Genomic DNA, 18,815 nt, shown 5'->3' on the forward strand with positions numbered 1-18,815 from the left:
GTCACACCTTAGAAAATATACGAACCGACTCGACGAATTAATTCTGAAAAATTAATTCGTCGCCCGAGTGTTAAATATTTAGATGTCGGAAATTCGAGCTTAGAGTATCGAAACCGAGCGTCGAAAGTCGAGTTAAAAATAGTAAAAGACGAGACGACAAAATTAGTAATAAATCAACAATGACTAAAATACCCCTAGCATCGGAATCCCGAGTGCTAGGGGATTAGGCAAGCTAGCAGCCCGCACCATGTGCGAGGCTTGCAAGCGTGCCACGACCAGCAGCCTGCAAGCATTGCGTAACTTGCTGGCGCGCGCCACTGCTAGAATCCCGCACATGTGCGTAGCTTGCTAGCAACACTCATGGGCAGCAACAACCCGTACATATGTGTGTGGGCGTGCTGGGCCGAGAAGGCTGCAGCTAGCAACCCGCGTGTGCGGGGCTAGGCTGGGCCGAGTGTTAAGGAGGGTCATTGGGGTAGCATGTGAAGGGAGTGTGTTTGTGTGAGGACAAGTGGCACAAGGAGAGGAAGAAGTGGGGAGCAAGTATGGTCCCCTCCTCTCCAAGTGATCCTCACTTCTCTATACATACAAAAAAGACACTTTTTGATTTATTACTTCCTTGCCTATTTAATTTATTTTAGCTTTAAATTAAATTATGGAATTTCATGATCCCACATTGATGGGATTCTCCCACTTTTCTCTATAAATACCCAAGTTGGGTTTTGGAGAAAAGTGCTTGAGTGGGTGTTAAAAAGAGCATTGCATTTTGGCAAAAACTCTTAAACTCCATTAACACTTGGGTTTTGGTCGGACCTTGCTAAATCCTTGGTAGCGGACCTAAAAAGTCGGTGTTCGTCCTTTGTGGGCGGATGCCGTTTGAGGCTCAGTATTTTTTGAGATAAAGCATTCATGTAAGAGCCCATTAGGTCGGGCGAAGCACGCGTCAAAGGTAAATTCCGATTTTATCCTTTTATGTTTATTTGTTATGCTTTATGATTTTATTAATTGCGAGTGGTTCTTTGGGTCGGGGTCGTTTCCGCGGTAAGTTGGACTATTGCTGACGCACATATTGCTGACGCGCAAGAGGGTTTCAGACAGGCACAAGAGTCTCTGCCTGATGTGTTTTAGCCGGTAAGCTTTTTGACACTATATTCATCCTTTTTAATACCGCTTTTTACTGATTTTTCTTTGCTTTGTTATCAGCCTACGCACCTGGAGATGATGGGATTCATAAGTTTGTTGACGCTTTGAAGTAGTGCAACATCAAGCTTCGACGTGGTGCGAGTTGTCTGGGTGGTTCTGACAATGTTCTTGAGGTATATTCACCTTTTTTTTTTTTAATATTTACCATTTGTTCTATCTTGCACTATTGACATCTTTTCATTTTGTGTCTTTTAGGAGCGACGAAGGTCTCGCTCGTGCTCGAGGCACAGATGCTCGGATGAGGGGGAGCCTAGTCGCGGCAGACGATCTCCTGAGGTTTGTCGGCATTCTCAGTTTCAACGGAAGCCTCAAACTTCTCAATCGTTTCAAGAGGCTTAGTGGCAGCAGCCTCAGCCTTCTCAGCCATTCTAGAACTTTCAAGTTCAGTGGCAGCGGCCTTCAACTTCCCAACCTTCACAGCCTGAGTTATGGCTAGTCATTACTCCTGCGGACCAGGTTTTATACTCAGTTCCATTGTCTGGGGCGCTTCCTACAATAGTGCAGGGCTTATTTTTCAGTTCCACTGTCTGGGACGATGCCTCCACCGACGCTTCCTACCTTTTGGAGTCAGTCTACATAGTTTGCTAGTTGGACAGGTCCTGCTTTGAGTTTGTCTACTACTGAAGCTATAGGGACTAGTAGGGATACTAATCTTCGTACCCAGATGATGGAGGGACTCTTTGGTCCACCGTTCCCGTATTTAGAGGCTGGAGATGACACTGATCCTCACTCTTCTAGTTCTACATATTTTTGACCAAGGGTTTTTATTATGTACTTTGGTTGATGACACTTGACACTGTTTATGCATCATGATTCACTTTGTGTATTTTATTCACAGTTTATACATTTATTAGTGTGTATTATTGTGTGCTTGAGATTCATTGTGTGTGATTGTGTATTTATTAATGAATAAAAAAGACGTAAGTGGAGGGTACAGACCTTCCCCAAAAAATAAAAGGAGAATTTTATTAGGAATGAAACTCTCGAAAAACAGATAAACGGTGAAGGCTAAACAATAAAAATCCGCATAAAAATAGGTAAAGGATAAAAATATGAAGACGCGTGGGCACCACGACACGACAGTGTACACCGTGTCACGGCAAAGCATGCTGTGTCGCGACACTGATTCCCGTGACATGGTGGAATTTCCCGTGCCATGGTCCGCGTATTCTGTAGCGGTGTAGTTTGCACGCATAGAAAGATAGATTTTGAGTATTTCCAAGCGTTTTGGCTATAAAAGAGGACCAATTTATTCGTGATATGCATAATTACGTAATATAAAATAATTAGAATTTCATATTTTAATAATAATGTCTCAGAATTTTGATAATACATTGCGCGACAGGTCTTATTCTTTGACTAATGCTGACAAAAGAGAGCTGAAACTGTTTCATGTCAGAGGCTTAGTAGCCTTGAGGCATGTAGCAATTGAACATGATTTTCTTAGGGCATCTTTAGATTATTGGAGTCTAGAAAGACATTGTTTCAAATTTGATTATGATGAAATCTGTCCCCTGACGGAGGAATTTTGTGCCATATTTGGTTTTCCTACCAGAAATCTCATTGCAATGCCTAAACTACGTGAGTATTATTACCAAGACTTTGAATGCCATCTGAATCTGACAGATCCAGATTTAAATAAAATTGTGTGTGGTAATAAAGTAGATTTAGAAAAGCTTGCAAACTTGTATTTCGACCGTCCTATCTCTGATTCTTATCATGTATACCGTAGAAGGGCTTATATTTTTTTGCATGTTTAGCAAACTTTTATTTGTAAACGGTAGGGTAGGATATGCTTGTTTAGCGTCTGTGCTTGAACATGTTGAATTAGGGAGATCTCCTATGCCTACTTGCCATGGAGAAACTTTGCGCGGCCTTGACAAAACAAAAGCTGACCGGAAGGCCATCAGGAAGGGCTCTCTAGTATTGTTGCACGTAAAAATACGCTCCAATTAGCCCCCGTGACACATTGCAGTCACCGTGTCACGGTGCATGTCTGCTGTGACACGGTGCATTCTGTCGTGTCACGGTGGTTTTCTGCATTTTTTTTCCGACTGATTTTTTTTTGTTTGTAGATTTGGTTGATGGAGCGTTTAGAACTTTTTGAAGCCCCCGATGATATTGAAAAATATGGCTGTAGGAAGAAGAATTACTCTGCAAACATGTAATATGATGATTGGAAGGTCTTCTTTGCAAAGTGAGAATTTTCCATTCGGTGGGTGGTGCCTTAGTGGAGGCTTACTAGGATGGTTGGCATGAATGATACCCCGTATTGTCGCGTTCCTAGCATTTCAAAGTTGACTTTTTATTGTCCTTCTCGATTAATGCGACAATATGGACTTGAACAAGTAGTTCAACGCTATAACGATAGTCCTCGTGAATATGTGAAAGGAAAAGGTAAGGAAAAGATGGTTTATAAAGAGAAGCAATCGAAGAATTCTAAGAAAGGTGAAAGTGGTGAAAGCTCAACTAGGGGTGTGACGGTTCGGGCTACAAAAGACACATTAATGGTGAAGGCCAACCTAGTTGAAAAAGAGAGGGAGGTTCCTAAAGTGAAGAAGGATTAGATCAATATTGCTTTGTTTCATAATTTTTAATTTTTAAATAAGGCGCATGATGCCAATAATTGTAGTCACATTTATTTCTATGATAATAGCATATTTATTTTCGCCTTAAAGTTACAATGACTTTTTATTTTATTTTATTTTTTATTTTTTATATATATGAGTCAAGAAGTCGGACACAATGGAAGAATAATAATAGTCGTCGAACAAGTAATAATAATAGAATTCGCAAAGTCCAATTTTGCCGTGCCACGGAAAAATCCGCCGCGTCATGCTGGAAAATACAATGACGCATGGCTTTTTTTTGTTTTTTTTTTGCTGGAAATCCACCGTACCACGACGCAAACTACTGTGACACGATAAACATTCCCGCGACATAGTTGATGCTGACGCGACACGATATCTATTTTTTTATTTTTTTTTCCGTGCCACGGGGTGTTTTGCCGTGCGACGGTGGCGGCTGCCGTGGCGCGGTGGATGCTGAACTGGTGCAATGTATGATTTTCTTGATTTTAGTTCAATTTTGCAGTGTGTTTGTGTGAGGAAAAGTGGCACAAGGAGAGGAAGGGGTAGGGAGCAAGTATGGTCCCCTCCTCTCCAAGTGGTCCTCACTTCTCTTTACATACAACAAAGACACTTGTTGATTTATTACTTGCTTGCCTATTTAATTTATTTTAGCTTTAAATTAAATTTTGGAATTTCATGATCCCACATTGATGGAATTGAAATTCTCACTCCCAATTTTCTCTGTAAACACCCAAGTTGGGTTTTGGAGAAAAGTGCTTGAGTGGGAGTTAAAAAGAGTATTGAATTTTGGCAAAAACTCTTAAACTATATTAACACTTGGGTTTTTGTCGGACCTTGCTAACTCCAAGGTAGCGGACCTAAAAAGTCGGTGTTCATCCTTTGTGGGTGGATACCGTTGGAGGCTTGGTATTTTCGGAGCTAAAGCTTTCAAGTAAGAGCCCATTAGGTCGGGCAAAGCACGCGTGAAAGGTAAATTCCGATTTTATTCTTTTATGTTTATTTGTTATTGTTTATGGTTTTATTAATTACGAGTGGTTGTTTGGGTCGGGGTTGTTTCCGCGGTAAGTTGGACTTACCAAACCCCAACAATTCCTAAGAGATTTCTCCCTAATGTAGTCCTTTTGTGGTGTTCTCCCCTTATTAGCACATACTGTGAGGCCAGTAGCCTCAAAGTACGGCCTGCCCTCTTATTAGTGTTAGGAGGGTATTCTCCCTTTGTCACTTAATTAAGGATATCTGTATACCATGGCTCTTCATCTTCTTCTTGTGTTTCTTATTCATCATCAAGTGCTTGCACATAAGCCGGGCTCATATCTTCTTTATATGGTCAAGGGCATTCTAATTGTGTCCGTTGAAATTTGCACCATTGATGCTAATTTAGCCAGTGCGTCGGCAAACTGGTTTTCTCTTCTAGGCAAGTGCGTATATTCTACTTCATCTAGTTGCCCCGTGAGAGTTTCCAGATGAGCTTGATATGTAGCGAGACTTTCACTTCTCACCTTTCATCTCTTTGAGATCTATTTAATGATTAATGATGAATCACCGTCGATTCTAAGCTTCTTAATTTCCAAAGTCACAACTCTTTCTACTCCCAAGATGCATGCCTTGTACTCCGTGGCACTGTTGGTGACATTAAATTCGAGCTTCATGAAAATTGGGATATGCTCTTCATTGGGTGATACTTGCAAGACTCCTACATCACAACCCTTTTGGTTCAAAGCTCTGTCGAAATAGAGCGTCCAACTATTTTCTTCGGTCATGAGTAAATCTTGTCTGGGAAATCATACTCATCTTCTTCTTTCTCAACTTCTTCTACAGGAAAATCTACTAAGAAGTCGAAAACCGCAGAACCTTTGATAGCCATTTTGTGGTACAAATTTCAAGTCAAAGTGAGCAAGGTTAAATATCCACCTTGATAATTTGCCATTGAGTGTTGCTTTTTTGAACAAGTACTTGAGAGGATCCATCTTGGACACGACATGCACTTTATGAGTGAGCATGTAATGTCTTAATTTATGCGCGTCCCACACGAGTGCGAGACACAACTTTTAAAGTGGTGTGTATTGCGTCTCATATCCTTGTAGCTTCTTTCACAAATAGTAAATTGCATTTTCCTTGCTTTCGATCTCTTGTGCTAGAATTGCCCCCATCTTTTCCTTGTGACCGTAAGGTAGAGTCAAAAAGGAAAGTCAGGCATTGCTAGTGCTAGCACGGGTGGATTTTCCAGGTACTCTTTAATTTTTGTCGAAAGCTTTTTGGCAATCATCATCCCATGTGACAAGAACATTTTTGTTAAGCTTCTTGAATATAGGTTCACATATCGCCGTGAGTTTTGATATGAACCTACTTATGTATTGTAGCCTTCCAATGAAGGCTCAAATTTCTTTCTCAGTTTTTGGTGGTTGCTTGGCCATAATTGCTTTGAATTCTGTGGGATCTATTTCAATCCCTCGAGAACTAATCACATATCCAAGTAGTTTGCCTGACGTAACTCCGAACGCACACTTTGCTGGATTTAATCTCATGTTGTACTTGCGGAGTCTTTCAAGGAACTTGCGAAGTGCAATGATGTGGCCTGGGCGATCCTTTGACTTGACGATCATATCATAAACATAGACCTCCACCTCTTTGTGCATGTAACAATGTTGTGGTTGTTCTTTGGTAGGTAGCACCCGCGTTTTTTAACCCGAATGGCATTACCGTATAGCAATATGTACACCATTATGTGCTAAATGTGGTTTTATCCATGTCTTCCTCAACCATTAATACTTGATTATATCTGGTGTAGCCGTCCATGAATGATAGGAGTGCATGGTTTGCAGTGTTATCGACCAGAATGTCAATGTGAGGTAGAGGGAATCCGTCTTTCGGGCTTGCCATATTGAGGTCCTTGTAATCAACACACATTCTGACCCATCCATCCTTCTTCGGAACTAGAACCACATAAGATATCCATTCTGGATACTTGGATACTTTGATGAAACCTGCAACCAATTGCTTTCTGATTTTTTCCTTGATTTTGAGTGCCACATCTTGTTTTATACGGCGCAAATTTTGTTTGATAGGCTTCATACTTGGAATGAGTGATATTGTATGCAGAAATATACCCCTGTCAATTCCCGGCATATCTTGGTATGACCAAGAAAATACATTAACAAATTCACTAAGCAAGTTAACTAGCTCTTTGCGTTCATTTTGACTTAGTGTCAATCAAATTTTTACTTCTTTGATAGTCGTATCATTAGAAATATTAACTGTTTCTGTATCTTTGATGATTGCTGTTTTATTTTCGTGATCTTTCATTGCTTTTATTATTTCTTTGTCATTTTATCATTAACAAAGCAATATTGATCAAGGTTAGGGGAATGACACGCATCGTAAGCAATGGTACTCATTTCATTGAATTCATTGGTCATTACATCAAGGAGGGCAATGTTAGCTACGACCTCGGCGGAATTATTTGAGATAGAAAGAGGAGACTTAACAAAAGACTCAGCATTTAGGGGAACTACATTAGACTTTATAGCAGAAAGGGGGTCGGCCTCAGATCTTAAAGACTCGTCTACAAACTTAGACTCAGACTCGGAATTAGACGACTTAGACTCATCAAACATAAGACCTTCGCGAGCGGTCACTTCCAACTTCTCTCCACAAGGTGTATAGATCTTCACCGTCTTGCGCCATCCTTTTAACACATTATCAGACAGTACTATTAACTTAGAGGGGTTTAAATCTTTGCTTGATATGACAGCTTGAATGAGTTAGAATCATCATTGCAGATAGGCTTAGGTTCATTCTTTTCTAGTGAAAAAAGAAGATTAATGTTCATATCATCAGAGCTTGGACTCATTGCCTTAATCGACGAAGTCACAATCAAGGAATATCTCAAAACCCGGATCATGCTCCCCATCATGGATGAAAGGCTCAGGAAATTCACAACATGGGAAGTTTTCCCCTTTTTGATATATTGGCCATTGAGAGTGAATAGATATGGGTCCATGGCCATTTCCGTCTTCATAGTTCGAGCATTATTTCGAGCCTTTATTTTAAAGAGAGCTTGTTTTGCATCTTCTTTTATTGGCTTGATTTCCAAGCCAAAGGTATCCTTCTTAAGTGCACCTGGATGGCCCCAAAGTTCAACCATTTTTCTTTTTGAGTCCAAGGAAATTCCCTTGCTTCTTCATAATGTCATTGACAAGGGTGTTTGAATAAGGATCAAATTCGAGGTGACACTTCTCCTCTTTATCGATCATGAGAACATCATCCAACGAAACCCCCCCAGAGATCTTCATCTTCCTCGTCATGTTCGACATGGACGATGAGAGTATCAATAACTTGAATGCGCATGGGGGAGGCATCAATGGTAATTGGGACCCCTCCAACTATAGCCTTCACCTTTTGGTGCAATAACGATGTGATCGCCTTTAACTCATGAAGCCAAGGACAACCAAACAGCAGATTGAAAGAAACCTTAATGTCCACCACCTGAAAATTGGTGCGACGTTAAATGGCTACAGTAGTTATATTTAGCATGATAGTACCCACTACATGACGACAAGTATTATTGTAAGCACGAATCCCTTGAGTAGAGGGGATCAATTCTTCATCTTTCATGCCCAACTTCTTTGCAGTGCGGAGTGGGCATACATTGATTGCAAAGCCATTATCAACAGGGCTTATAGGAACATTCATCTGCCTACACACCATAGTGAGGTGTAAGGCCTTGTTATGTTAATCCCCTTCCAGGGGAAGATCCTTGTCAGAGAAGGAAATTTGATTACTGGTACTGGGAAATTCAGTAGTGAGAAAGTTGACTAGTCCTTGAGGAGTCATATCATTATCAACTCTTATTTTCTCCAGAGAATTCATCAAAGCCTTTCGATGCTCATGAGAGGTGGCCAAAAGCCTTGATCATATCGTTGTTCAAAAGATCGATGGGATCAACTATTGGTTGTGATTGTGGTGGAGGTGGAGGTGAACTAGGGTGTTGCAACCGTCCATTTCTGGTGAGAACCTTGACCTCAAGGTCTACCGAAACATCTTTACTAGTGCCAAGAGATGAACAAGATATATCTTTGAGATAGACGTCTTCATCGCCAGTATCCTAAATTACATTCACTTCTTCAAAGTTTGAAACAAATACAACTTCTGATAAAGGTTCATTCACAAGTTGCATGAGTATTGACGGATCAAAGAAGACTTCATCTCCCATGATAGCCAAAGCATAAGAAAGGGGACTTGTTTGAATATTGGGCTTTTTGCCCCCTAGAGGGACAAGAAGTTGATTAGCGTCAATCAGGTCTTGGATTGCATCCTTCAACCTCCAACACTTCTCAGTAGTATGACCTTTGACTTGATGAACTTGCAATGAGAATTGGGATCATAGCTAGCAGTTCTATTCTCTAGTCGAGGTTTTGGAAAAGGTCTAATTGGCATAATCAGTCCTTGACTATGCAAGCGATAAAAAGCAACGTCATAATTCATTCCTAAAGGCGTGTAAACCCTCCTTTGCCTTTGGAATCTCTGAGGGGGAGCATTAAGAGCTAGCACATCATTGACATTGACATTGTTGGTAAAATTATTGGGCTTGGAAGATGAAGAAGAAGGAGTGTCATTCTTCTTGTTTTTCCAAGTGTTGTTATTATTGTTGCTACCAGCAGTCTTCATCAGTTCATCTTCGATATTGATCCCAATATCGTACACAGCTTCGAAGGTATTCAAAGGTAGAAAATTCAAGTGTTGCTTGTACTTATGAGGTAGATTTGCAATAAACACGGGAACCATCTCTTTCTCTTTGGTTGGACCCACAAAGAGTGCAGCTGTTTTTCTCCACCTGCTTAAATAAGTAGTGAAACCTTCATTCTCCTTGTTTTTGGGAATGTAGAGTTCATGTTCAGAAGTATTGGCTTGGATGTTATACTTGTAGCGGTTCATGAAGCTTTAAGAATCATCCTCCCAGGTCGCAACATGTTTGAATTCTAGAGTAGACAGGCATGCTCCAAGGAAAGAGGGAACACGGTAGGGAAGAGTGTCACATCTAATCCCTTAAGAGCCATCTTCGCAGAAAATGCCTTCAAGTGGAACAGCGGATTATTAGTAGGCTTGAACTTTGGAATGTCAGCAGTGGAAAACTTTTCAGGAAGTTTTTCCTTTATCAACGAAGAGGTGATAGGTTGCTCCACATAAGTGAACTCTTTAGAGGTCTTACTCATCTGTGTTTTTATCTTGTCCATTGCAGCGGCAGTGACATTGTTTTGATTGTCTTGCTCTACTGTGTTGACTCTGGTGGTAAGTGTTTACATAATGTTAGAAAACATCTCAATGATCCTGTTGATGTTCTCAATATCCTCCTTAGCAGCCATTGGTTAAAAGTAGACTGGAGACGGATTTTGAGAAGATGATTGAGGTGGTTTCCTTGAACGCCTCTTTGGTATAAGAGGTTGTTGAGGTATTGACTCGAACCGTAACAATCTACCCCTGCTTCTTGATGACCAAGTGCTGTGACATTGAAACAAGCACACCTTTAATGAATAAACTTAACCTTGACCTATCATGAAAAGAGAGAAAAAAAATCGAAATATGCTTTATTTTCTAAAAATATGTATGGGAGGATACCATCCGACTTACTTTGAAAAAAAAAACGAAACAAAAAAAAAGGAAGAGAAAAGACCACCCTAAAGTACGATCATGAAATGGTGCACGACTAACGAAAAAGTGTGTGAACTTGACACGACATGTGAGTGATAAAGTGAGGTTATGGACACGTGTTATGACCGTACAGCTAGACATGACATCAAACAAGACATACGGACTACAAAAGCACTTACAAAGACCAAAAAAAGACTGGCTGAACAAAATCCTTGGCACCGTGTTATGGTGCTGGCTGTCGTGACACGGTACAATGCACCATCAGACGGCAAACTGCACCATGTCACGGCATTGCACATCGTGGCGCGACAGATCTGCTGTGACACGGTGTACAATTCCATGCCTAAACTTTGCATAATTTCCAAGTTTAAATCATTTTCCAGTGGAGTCGCCAAATTGTAGGCGTCGCTAGAAGTGCGCCTTCGTTTAAGCATGTGTGAATATGCTTGGCACTCATAGGAAGTGTGAATCGACATAATACAATTAGGAACAAGAAAAGTAGGGATCCTCCAACAAGTTTTTAAGGAACTTGTAAATCATTCACGGATCATAAAAGGAAACCACGAATAAGGGAACAACGATAGACAACAACGATTGACCCAGGAAGGTTACACCCCATTCATAATCCATGAGAATAATAACTCCATATGGTTTGGAACCACGAAAGGAGGATCGGGGATGATGGTACGAAGTGAATCATGGAGTCACATTCACCCGTATTGGCCCCTACTCGATTCTTATAGTGAAAAGTGATTCCTGCGATCTCAAAGGCATGCAAACAAAGATTCAGATTGCTCCAAACTATTATTAAGCTAAAATGGTTTAATGCTAAAATGGTTTAATATTAATGCAACACATTATTCTAAAATATTAGTGATCACTTGATTAAACAACATTAAAAAGGAACCTAAACTAGTTGTCCAAATTATCTTATTTGGCGTGATTTTCAATTACATATTCCCTTTGATCATGAAGTATGGTGATCAATAATAAATATTAAAATAAACATTAATATTCGTAGCAATTTAACAATAAATGCAACAATATAAAATCGTTAGAAAAATAATAGAAACAAAGGGAACATAGTTCTTACATTGATTCTGTTTGCTTGCAACTATAAAATAATAAACGAGTTAGTAACTTCAACGAAAAATGATAAACACAATAATTAAATTAAATTTAATAGAGTTTATTTAGAAAAATAATAGAAACAAAAGGAACATAATTCTTACATTGATTCTGTTTGCTTGCAACTATAAAATAATAAACGAGTTAGTAACTTCAACGAAAAATGATAAACACAATAATTAAATTAAATGATAAACCCTCAAACAATTCTACGTTTCACGCCTTGGCTTAAGGACGAAACCACGAGTAAAGTATGGACTCCTTGGAGTGCTTGAAGAGGGAATTTTGTAAGAAAAAGGGTAGGCTAGTGTTTAGGCTAGAGCATAGAAGAGAGAAAAAGAGATTAATTGACGCCCCATACATCAGAAATGAGGGGGTATTTATAGAAAAAATGAGTAAAGGGAACACATGAAACCCTTAAAAGATTAAAACCGTAAAAACTAACACCGTGACATGATGCCAGGCACCGTCAGATGGGGCACACAGGAAAAAATCAGGTTACGGGAGATAAAACGCTTGAAGGGTTTATGTGGAATGGACGTAGAGATGCCCCGTGTCATAGGACAGGCATTGTGTCACGGGAAAGCACATCGTGGCGCGACATTATGCCTCGTGACACGGTGCTTACTGCCGTGACGCGGGAATCTGTAGTCCATTTTTCCTTCTAAATTTATTTTTGCCCTAATTTCGTTCAGCCTTTTTAAATGCCGATTGATAATTTTCAACCATTTCTGATTTATTATTTATTAATTGGGCTAAAATAATAAAATAAATAATAAAAATATATAAAAAGTTTGGGCCAAAATAATAAAAAAATTAAAAAAGGTTTGGGCTGAAATTAAAAATGAACTATGATTGACTAAACATCAAGACTGATCCATGGACTATTTAAAAACTGAATTTAATTAAATACGATTTTTAAGCACTCTCGGGATTAAATATTAAACCCGACCAATAATGGCGGTGAAAGATTGTTCATCATTGGCTTTGGATTTGGGGAGACATTTTTTAGATGTCTACAAAGCTGTAATATTAATTATACATTAATGTTACTGATCGGAAGCCGCCTCCATCCAGGCATTCCAATCACTTGACCTCACTAAATAATTAGCTTTATAATAATTCCAAACCCTTTATCGAAATTATACACTTGATCAAAGGACACCATTCTTTTCAAGTTGAAGAAGACAAGGGTGTTAGGGAAGAAAAAAAATTTGAAAAGAAGATTTGCACATGGAAATGAGAGACAAAAGAGGGTGGCGGATCATTTATCTAGGCTTCATTTTTAGAACAAAGATGATGTACCAATCAATGAGGAGATGGTATTTGAAACTCTTATGGATATGGCTTCAACATCTAGCCCTTGGTATGCGCATATCGCAAATTATCTTGCTTGTGGAGTCATTCAACAGGGTTTCACTTCTCAACAAAACAAAAGGTTTTTCAAAGAAGTAAGAAGGTAATTTTGGAATGACCAAACTTGTTCAATCAATGTAGAGATGGCCTTTTCCAAAAATGTGTGATGGATCATGAAATTGAAGGAGTTCTTGAGTATTTCCATTCATTACCATGTAGAGGACATGGGGAGTTAACAAGACGGTGACAAAGATTTCTCAATCTCTATTTTTGTGGCCGAATATGTATAAGGATGCCCACAAGTTTGTTTCAAGATGTGATAGGTGTCAAAGGAGTTGTGGCATAACCAAGAAAGATGAAATGACTCAACAAAGCATTTTAGAGGTTGAACCTTTTTATGTATGGGGGGTTGACCTCATGGGGTCGTTTGTGTATTCTTGTGGGAACTTGTATATCTTGGTAGGGATTGATTATTAGACTAAGTGGATTGAGGGTATACCTTCCCCTACCAATGATCACAAGGTTGTGCTTAAGCTTCTCAAGAAGATAATCTTTCCTCGATTTGGGGTTCCTAGGGTGCTTATTAGTGATGGAGTCTCTCATTTTTCTTAGAAGCAACTCAAAGCCCTTCTTAAGAAGTATGGAGTTTACCACAAGGTTGGCCTACCCTACCATCCTCAAACTAAAGGATAAGTGGAGGTTTCTAATAGAGAAATCAATAATCTTCATGAGAGAATGGTGAACAAGTCCAGGAAGGATTGGTCTCTCAAGCTTGATGACACGTTATGGGCTCTAAGGACGACGTACAAGACTCCATTTGGTACGATCCCCTATAGGTTGGTCTATAAGAAGGCTTGTCACTTGCCGATGGAATTGGAACACAAAGCTTGGTGTGCTATCAAGGAACGCAATATGGATTTAACATTGTCGTTGAGAAGAGATAGTTGAAGCTCAATGAACCTAAAGAGCTTATAGATGATGCTTATGAGAGCTCGATGTTATATAAGGAGAAGACAAAGAAGTGGTTGAGCTTTAAGGTTGGAGACAAGGTTTTATTATTCAACTCAAGACTTTGCTTGTTTCCCTAAAAACTTAAGTCCAAGTGGTAGGGGTCTTTTGTGACTTCAAAGACTACTCCTTATGCATCAGTTGAGTTAGAATGGGGCGATCAAATGTTTATGGTTAATATTCATCGTCTGAAACGCTATTTCTGCAAAGATGAAATTGGTCTTATTAGGTGTTTAATGCTTGGTCCTTTGATTCCCAAGCCCCCTCCTTGATGAATTTTTCTCATGGTAAAGATAGTGACCTCATAAAGAATTGCTTCTCGAGAGGCAACCTGACTAAGGGTGGAGACTAGGTCATTGGACTAATCTTTCATAGGCCAAACAAAATTTGTAATCACTCAACACACCCTTATAACTAGCATAGGAGTAAGTCGAGGGTCGAACCATTAGGAATGGGAGGTGAATGCTAATGCTAAAGATAAGATATTTGACAAGGGTTGAAACTAGCTAGGACGTCATCTAGTTCTACCTAAGTCAAACTAAATTTGTAAACGCTTAACAAACCTTATACGAGTATAGAGGCAAGCTAAGGGTCGAACTTAAAGCAATGAATCAAAACCATCTTATAGTCGAACGTTAAGCTATTTCGGAGAGTAGTTAATGGTTGAGTATGATAACTATGATAACAAGAATCAAGAATTCAATTAAATTACTAAACACTAGGGATATAGGTTCCACATGCAAGCTTAACAATCATGCTAATTGATAGATAAACTAATTGATTCATACATTGCAATGGAAAAAAGATAGTTGCCATCAAAGGAATTCAAAGGTTACCTCCTATAAACCAAACTAGGGTTCACTATGAATGATTAACAAGGAGAATCACAGTTAAAATCAATCAATGAAAGCAATTCCCAAATCTATTGTTCGTGTCATTGAAATTCACAATGTAATCTAGTTTAATCTTATAGGTTGATCACTCCTAGTCTAATTAATCACATGCACAACTATGTCAACAAATTTAATTGCAACAATAAATCAATCAATCAAGGATCATCAATTAACAATAATAATCAATCAAGCATGCTTCCCTTTCTCCCTAGCAACTAATCTACTCACTAATCATGGTGAATTTTAAAGCTAAAACAAATTCAATCACAAACATATTCATTCCAAGCTAAATCAAAAGGAAATTCAACAAATAAAAAAATTCTCAAATCTTAACCAAATATTCAAGCATAAAAGTAAATTGCAATTGGAGTAAATTCAAAGGAAAGAAATCTTACTAACTTTGATTGATATTGAAGAAGAATCAAAAACTTGATTGAAGAAACAATGTTGAATTACAATTCAAATCCAAAGATTACAATCTCTACTTTCTCTCTAACCTCTCCCTAATTTCTCTCTCTAAAAACAAAGAAAAATGAAATATTATCTAAAAGTTGGCCTTCAAAAGGATTTACAAGAGTAAATATAGGCAAAGAACAAAAGCTGATTGGCCGCGCTCTCTCCTCAAAGACTCCGCAGGCGCGGAAAAATGGGTGCAGAACCCATAACTACCTCCGCGGGCAGTCAGGGCAACACCCGCGCCCGCGGGTACCGTAGCTCGCGCCCGCGGCATAGGGTGCGGCAAAATGCCCTATTCCTAGAGAAGCAGGGGATCGCGGTTTCTCTGATCTGGAGCGACTCTCGAACATCTCCATGCCCGCGGGTAGACCGGGGCTAGGGCGCGGAGAGTTCCTGCCAACATTCCCTAAATGTGCATCAAAACCCGCACCCGCAACCCATGGATCCTTCGTTCGCGACTCTAAGAAGAAGAGGAGAGCCCTCTCCGAGCCCTCTCCATGAGACTTAAAACTCCTTTGCTTGGCTCTTTTTTTGCTCCTCTTGAATCTTTTGTAAAGCTAAGTCTTTAGGCACCTACAAGAGAAACCAAGGAGAGAAAATAGAAGAGAAAAGAGGAATATAAAAGGAAAACACGAACAAAATGCACATAAAGGAAAGTAAAACACGAGAGAAGAAGAAATAGAGAAACTAAAGAATAAATGATCAAAATGGTAAAAGAAAAGCATGAAAAGCATAAATAAAATTCCTAAAACACTAGCCTATGAGTGTCGTAAATAACACTCATCTAATTCCCCCAAGCTAGACTTTTGCTCGTCCCGAGCATAACAAAAGCTAGAATGGAATAAAGATGGCTTATTAAAAAAAGAGAAAGAGAAAAGAAGAATATACACTAAGAATCACTAACGTAGGAATCACGGTTGTTTTTAGCTACAACAAGCCCTTTAAACCCCAAAGTCGCCTATGAGGACGAGTGAGGTCTCGTAAGGGTTTCCTAAGAGCTTGACCCACAACTCTTTGAAACAAAATGAGGCAAAATCATTTAAAAAGAAAAGAAAGTAAAACAAAAGTTCAAACAAATAGCTCTTTACATAGACTTTCACAAATAGTCAAACTCAAATGCATGAACACTTTTCTATAAGGAATTGGTATGCATGCTTCAAGATATTCACGGTTGATTAAAACATAATGTATACTAAGCGTAGAGAACTACTGAGGCGCAATCCACTTTCATCCAGATAAATCTATCCGCGTTCTTTCTATGGTTTCAAATCATCCCTAAGTGAGCGTCCCTATGGTCCCTCGAAGGAACCGGAAAAGGGGAAGAATTTTTAGGGTTTCCCAACATCTTGACCTTGCATCCATTTTCCTTAGGCTTTAACTCATAATGCCCTCCCTCGATATATGACTCAACCACTAGGTCGAAAGGACTTTCCCAAAGGTTGTAACGTAAGGGGAAAAGGCTAGGGGTAGGCTAAAATTTTAAAAATTTGGTGGTTTCCCTAAAAGTGAAGCAAAGAATGGCGCCTTTCTTAGAATCACAATCACGTAATCACCAAATAAAAACAAACTAACACCCCCAAGCTTATCCAATGCTATATCCACAAGTAAATACAAAAAGCGTAAATGCTTCTCCCCTAAGCTAAAAGGAAGCATTGTCCTCAATGCTTGAAAAAGGAAAAGAAATTACATCAAAATATTTTTGAGTTTTTCTCATTTTTACTTTTTTTTTTCTTTTTTTTTACTTTGATATATTTTGTATTTTCATTCATAATAAAACAATTCTACACGCCTCTTAAACTTAGCAACCAAGACAGAAAAAGAAGAGATATAGAAAGAGCTCACTGAGCGCCAAAGCAATGCTACAAAATCGAGGTGAAAGTGCACCTTACGCATCGTTGAAATCCAAAGCATAAACAATAGAGAAAGGTGAGAATATAAGAACTATAGACAAAGAAAATTGTTAGTAACTTCCAAACAAAGTCAAACAAAAGAAAAGGAAGAAAATAAAGAAAATAAAGAAAAATCAAATAGCAACAAGAGTAGTGTCCAATTAGATGTTAGACCGAAACAGTAGCAGAAAGCAAGATAGCAGATAATCTTCATCAGGAATCGTATCACAGAGATACAGAGAAACGCATTAGGCAGCGATCAATAAATCAAACAACAAATCCAAAAAGCTGGGCAGAGAAATCAATAGAAGCACAACATCATCATAAATCCAAAGGACTCAAAGATCGATACCTGAAGTAGATGAGACCGAGAATGAACTACAAAAGTAAGGGGGAAAAAACAGGGAAACTCAATCAACAAACCACATATAATACCCCCATGCTTAAAATGGGCCACCCCCCTAACTCTAAACCTAAAGACAAATAGGAAAAAAAGAAATATCATATATAAAACACAAAAGAAAGAGGGGGGACCAAGGTAGAGTAATTCCGCAATATGGTAAGGGGTATAATGATAACTCCCCTCACCGGTCTCCATCAAATGACTAGAGATTTCCATCTCGCTCACTTCCATGGGAGCCTTACCTCTCAACCGACTTTCCTTCCATGAATTATCAAAGATATGAAACTAGTATAAAGAAAACCCATGAGAGAGAAAATAGCCAACAATTATTGTTCAAGAATTTAATCAAAGTTCACACATTTTTTATCATGAGGAAACTTCAATTCAACATCCAACGATGTCATTCAACATAAATTCACAGTGAAAAGTACTAACCATAGAGTATCACCATGAAAGCATAAATGTTCAAGCTTAAATCAAAGAGGAAAATGATGAATAGAGAATAAGAAACCATACCTCAATGAAGCCTTGAAATGCTTGAAAAATGCTCAAAATGAAGACGTAAGAACAAATAAATCTCCACAAACAACCTCCAAACCTCAACACAAAATTTCAAAATTTTGAAAAAGACCCAATTTTTTTTGCTTGAATTGGGGAAAGAAATTTCAATTTTTTTATTTTTATTTGTATTTTTTTTATTATTATTTTTTTTGTTTTAGATTTGAAAACTTGATTTTGGCAATTGAAATTAATGTTAAAATGATAGCAAAAGAGGTGAAGTAGGTTTGGTATTGTAAGAGAGGGTATAGGGTTTTAGGAGGAAAAAATAAAAGAATTGAAAGAGATGGTGCGTTTTGGGGTTATAGGGGCTGCCAGCAGGTGCCGCGCCCGCTCCCGATAATTTCGCGCCCGCGGGTAGAAGCCCGCGCCCGCGAATAGCCTGCGGCCAGCCCGCGGGAAGTTCCTTGTCAGATTTTGGCATTTTCAGCGCACAGGTGTCAGCGCCCACGGGAAAATACCTGCACCCGCGGGTGATCTTTTAGATGCGCGTGTGTGCATCTTGGTGCGTGCGCACCCCACACATCTCGGGATGACATTAAAAAGAGAAATACCCCTTAAAAATGCTTTTGTGTTTGCCTTCTCACCATCCCTACCAAATGTCATGATCAAGGACTCCAAAATTTTATTAAAAAAAATCCAAAATATGTTTGAACATGAATAAAAATCGATGGGAATGCAA

Source organism: Chenopodium quinoa, unplaced genomic scaffold, assembly GCF_001683475.1.
Source record: "Chenopodium quinoa cultivar QQ74 unplaced genomic scaffold, ASM168347v1, whole genome shotgun sequence".
Lineage (NCBI taxonomy): Eukaryota > Viridiplantae > Streptophyta > Magnoliopsida > Caryophyllales > Amaranthaceae > Chenopodium > Chenopodium quinoa.